Source organism: Saccopteryx bilineata, chromosome 5, assembly GCF_036850765.1.
Source record: "Saccopteryx bilineata isolate mSacBil1 chromosome 5, mSacBil1_pri_phased_curated, whole genome shotgun sequence".
Classification (NCBI taxonomy): Eukaryota; Metazoa; Chordata; class Mammalia; order Chiroptera; family Emballonuridae; genus Saccopteryx; species Saccopteryx bilineata.
This window is the reverse complement of record NC_089494.1, coordinates 229,700,279-229,705,167: the sequence shown is the minus strand read 5'-3', so window position 1 is coordinate 229,705,167 and position 4,889 is coordinate 229,700,279.

The following is a 4,889-nucleotide window of genomic DNA, read 5'->3' as shown; positions in this document are numbered from 1 at the left end:
AAAAGGTGACCCTTTTATGTAGACAGTGTCAGTGTGTGAAGAAAAAGACCCCCTTCCTCTGGGCAGATACAGCTTCACATCAGGCCCTGCAGCTCGGTGGGCAGACCGGAAGTGGGGTTGCCGCTCACTCGCCCTCTGGCTGTGCTTCCTTGCGCAGTGCACAAACTGTCCAACTGTGCAAAGTAGCTGACTCAGATCCCTCACTGGATGTTCTTGGAAGATTGCATACCTTTTCTTCTTACCAGTCAAAATTGCCGTTCTATTTTGCTTGAATGATTTTTTAAGGAGTGTTTCTCCTGCAAGCTTGGAAGTCCCATGAGGGCAGCAACTGGTTTCGTTTTTGCTCAACATATTATTCCTAGAGCCCAGCAGAGGTTGGCACGTGGAAAGCCCTTGATAAATAATGGTTGTTTCATGAATAAATGAATGAGCAAGCAAATGAGTGTTTCTTTATTCTTCTTGGACTGGCTTTTTCTATGAGGTGGGAGCCCTGGCTGCTCACAGCTTACGACCACAGACAGAGAAGGCTCTCTCTCTTTCATTCTGATTTTGAAATTTCCAGGGAAGAATGCCAATTGGCCCAGCTAGAGCACATGCTTACTGGGAGTGGGAGGTACCCTGATTGGCACCCCATATCAAAGCTGTGTAACGAATGAGGGGTTGAACAGTTTCTCAAAAGAAAAGTGGGCTCCAGGCCTGACCTGTGGTGGCGCAGTGGATAAAGCGTCGACCTGGAAATGCTGAGGTCGCCGGTTTGAAACCCTGGACTTGCCTGGTCAAGGCTCATATGGGAGTTGATGCTTCCAGCTCCTCCCCCTTCTCTCTCTCAGTCTCTCTCTCCTCTCTCTCCTTCTCTGTCTCTCCTCTTTAAAAATGAATAAAAAATAAAAATAAATTAAAAAAAAGTGGGCTCCTCCTAGCAAAAGAGGGGAGGGCTGGGCAGAAATGGCTCCAGATGCCCCCACACTGCCGTTGACCTGCCATGGGGGATGTGCAGAGCTCACCTCTGAGATCATCCAGCCCAATGTTCTATTCCCTTTTGTTCTGGTTCTGTTTCCTCCTGCCAAATTCTGTTCTAGGGTTGCAGGTCTTAGTGGAACAAGACATGACTGAGGGCAGCCTTAGTCAAGGAAGTCCTCATGGAGGTGAGCTTTCAGCTGAGTCTGAAAGGGTGAAGAGCTGTAAATGGAGAAAGGAAGAAGGGGAGACTTCTCAGGGAGAAGGGCCAGCTGGGGGAAGTAGGTTAGGAATTGGTGTGGCACTATTTGTTTATTAGGGTTTCTTTTTAAAGCAAATATCTTTGCAAGGGGTACCATGTTAACTCATCTATATCTTCCTCTGAATTAGCTTAATCCAGAACAAGAAGCTGGTCATCCACAGGGATCTGTGGGAATGAGACATTGGACGGGTAAGTTTCGATAATCAAAACAGGTCCTGAGAACAAGCACCTCTCGGGTGTATCATTTAGGTGGATCATGCTGGGGTCTATATACACTTTGTATGTGTGCTGGGGGGTGGGCAGAGGGAGGGGAGAGATTTGCTCCAATGCAGGAGAGTGACTCGGAGGTGCCAAAGAAAGAAGTGTCTCTAAACCCTTACACAATTGGCCCTAAACACGTCTCCTGATCATTAAGTACAATAATCTCCCGGCACCTGTCTGTTCCCCTTCCAGGTCTTCAGGTGATCCCTTTGTGGCTTTCCTCAAGGATGTGGTTTAAGCTCCTTTCAATCTTCTTCAGTCTCGCCCCTATTGGGGAACAGTGAGGTTTGCCTTCACCTACTAAGGATGGGCTTCCTCCTGACATGGGAAGCGGTCTGTTTAGCAGGCTGTCCATCAGGCGCAACAGGGGGCACCTGGAGGGGGAGCTGGAAGAGGGAGGGAAGGCTCTCCAAGGGGATGTGGGAGCACAGGCCAAGCGGTGCAGTTTAGACTGCATGCAATGGCTGTTCCTTAAAGCAGGGGTCCCCAAACTTTTTACACAGGGGGCCAGTTCACTGTCCCTCAGACCACTGGAGGGCCAGACTATAAAAAAAACTATAAACAAATCCCTATGCACACTGCACAGATCTTATTTTAAAGTAAAAAACACAAAACGGGAACAAATACAATATTTAAAATAAAGAACAAGTAAATTTAAATCAACCAACTGACCAGTATTTCAATGGGAACTATGCTCCTCTCACTGACCACCAATGAAAGAGGTGCCCCTTCCGGAAGTGCAGCGGGGGCCGGATAAATGGCCTCAGGGGGCCGCATGTGGCCCTTGGGCCGTAGTTTGGGGACCCCTGCCTTAAAGCTTGATTGCCTGTAACAACACTCGGCCAGTTTGGAGCCTACTCTTAACTTACCTCAACATGTAGTCCTGTCGTTGGATTTCCAATGTGTTTAACAAGCGTGAGAATCAAATTCCATATTCCGGAACAGGGGAAACTGTTTCATGCTGCTATAATGATGGGCAGAGAGACTGCAAGGCCTTAGAACTATGCTTGGTGTAACTGCCTACTTGTGCTAGAAGAATAGGTATAGCTTCCACATTAATGAACTTGAGTGTGTTAGGGGGAAATGGGGTGAGCAAGCAGTCTTCTGTAAAATGCTAGGCAAAGCAGCAATCTAGCAGTGATTAAAAATACAGATCTGAAGCTAGTCTTCTTGGCAATTAATTCCCCCAGTTCTGCCGCTTACTAGCTGTATGTTACTCCGGGCAAGTTACTTTGCCTCCGTCTTCCCACCTGCAAAATGAGTTTAACAAAAGTTCCTACCTCTTGGGACTGTTGGGAGGGTGAAGTGAATTAATTCAAGCAACTAGAACAGTACCTGATGCCAAGTGTTTGCCAATATTTTTATTCCTTAATCTACTGTCTGTGGATTTGAAATGTTTCCCAAAGTGGAAGTTATAGAAAATTTGAGTGGAGGCTAGGATAGACTAAGGTTGTGGTGATAGAGTTTAGAAGCCAGAAAAAATGTTAGATGGAGGGATGAAAGATAAAACAGAAGCAGTTGTAGGGACCCAAGGCTGGCCTTTCAGGATAAACTGATCACCCCATGGAAGCGGGGGCAGGGTGGCTGAGGGCCTACAGTGCAGTGGGAGCCATCAGGGCCTGGGGTCAGGGGCTGAAACAATCAGAGAGAGAAGGCAAAGGATGGGTGCGCAGGACCGAGTCTGGCTGTGGGTGGCTGCAGAGAAAGCAGTTTTGACTGTAACCCAGTTCGAAACGAGAGGTGAGCAAAATGTGGAAAGAGATGAAGTTTAAATTTGGCATCTCCTCTCCAGAGGGTACTCTCTTGCTCTATATCCAATACTTCCATTCTGCCTTAAAAATGCTGCCCCCAGAGCAAAGCCTTCCTCCTCTCCTACTCACTGCTCCACGGCCTGAAACTGCTCCCTGCATCCCCACCCCCCAGTTCCCTAACAAAATTCCCACCGTTCAAGTGCAGGCTCAGACAGAGTGGAACTCACATCTCACTAACAAATTACCAATGGCCACTGCCTGGCCCCTGAAGGGCCTGAATGATAAAAAAGAAATACTCAAAGATGCAAATGAGTCATCTAGGAATTCTTAATGTCCAGAGTGCTAGGGTGGGAACAGGCAGGTTTCGGGTCCTCGACAGTCATCGTTTTCAATGATTCTTAAAGGGGCCCGTGACTTTCAAAATGTTAAGGGTATTTGCTTTCATCTGTTTTGGCTAAGGCAGTGTGACAAAGTAAATTGTAGGCATTCAGGTTAGTGGGAAGAAAATATTTTTCAATTCCATAAATTACTGATTCATGTATGTGTCTGTACCCACATATGCGCACGTGTAGGTCCAAATTCTTTTTGTTTTGGAATCATTGATGTTTTTCTTAAATGCTTGGATTCATTGTTTCTTTTCCACCAATATGGTTCCTGTGGTTGCTTCAGGTGGGGTTCAGGTGTGAGTGCCAGAGGCACGGAGGGGTTGGCAGAGGCAGCTAGAACCAGGTTGTAGAGGCTTAGTTGAAGAATCTGCTTAGTCACAGGTCTTTGACATCCTCTATCCTCTTCCTCTCTAAAACAGGAAGCTCTTACTTCCATGAATAGTGTCATCTCCAAGGAAGTGTGCATATATTTTCCCCAGCTCCCACTCTCCTCTTCCCTCCCCTGGCTCCTATTGCTGTCTGCAGCTCTATCCACTCTCCCAGAATGCTTCACTCTGCCATAATGAGATGCTCGGCTGCTGTGCAGCACCAATGTCTAGAGATGGATGGGCCTCCTGTACTGCCCTGAGAAGGATGTTAAAAGACATTGTATTCATGGTAGCAGGCTAGAAAAGGCGAGGAGACATGAAGAGTCTGACACACAGAAGCCACTGTCCAAGTGGGATGGTTATTCCTTTTTGTCCATTCCCTGCTAGCTGGAGTAACCGAAGCAATGCTATGTTTCTGAAAGTCACTATAAAGGTCATGCATTGTTTAGATTCAATTGGAAAATTATACCTCCTGAGATCGATTTAATGTGACATCGTTAGAACTTGATTGGCTCAGTGCGAATAAGGTGAAAATACCCAATTCAGGGAAGAACATGTAGTAATGAATAAATACATTTTTATTCGAATACGCTGTTAAATCTGTAGGCAGGTGTGATTTTTGTAAAATAAAAGGCCCTGGGTAAAAAAAGAAAAGTGTCTGTTTAAGTATCCTACAGTGGTGTTGGAGAAAAAGACTAGGAAAAAAAATGGCTTATTAATGCTACTGCAATAGTCATGTGTCAAGAAATCTTGGAAGTCAGAAATAGTTTTTAAAATAAATAAAAATTTCTCTATGTCTAGAGGAGGCAATTTGTTGGTAAATGAAATTAAAACACTAATATAAAATCTCAATGGAATTGGAAAATCTTAGCTCTTCTGAGAGATCCTTAAGATAGCTACTTCA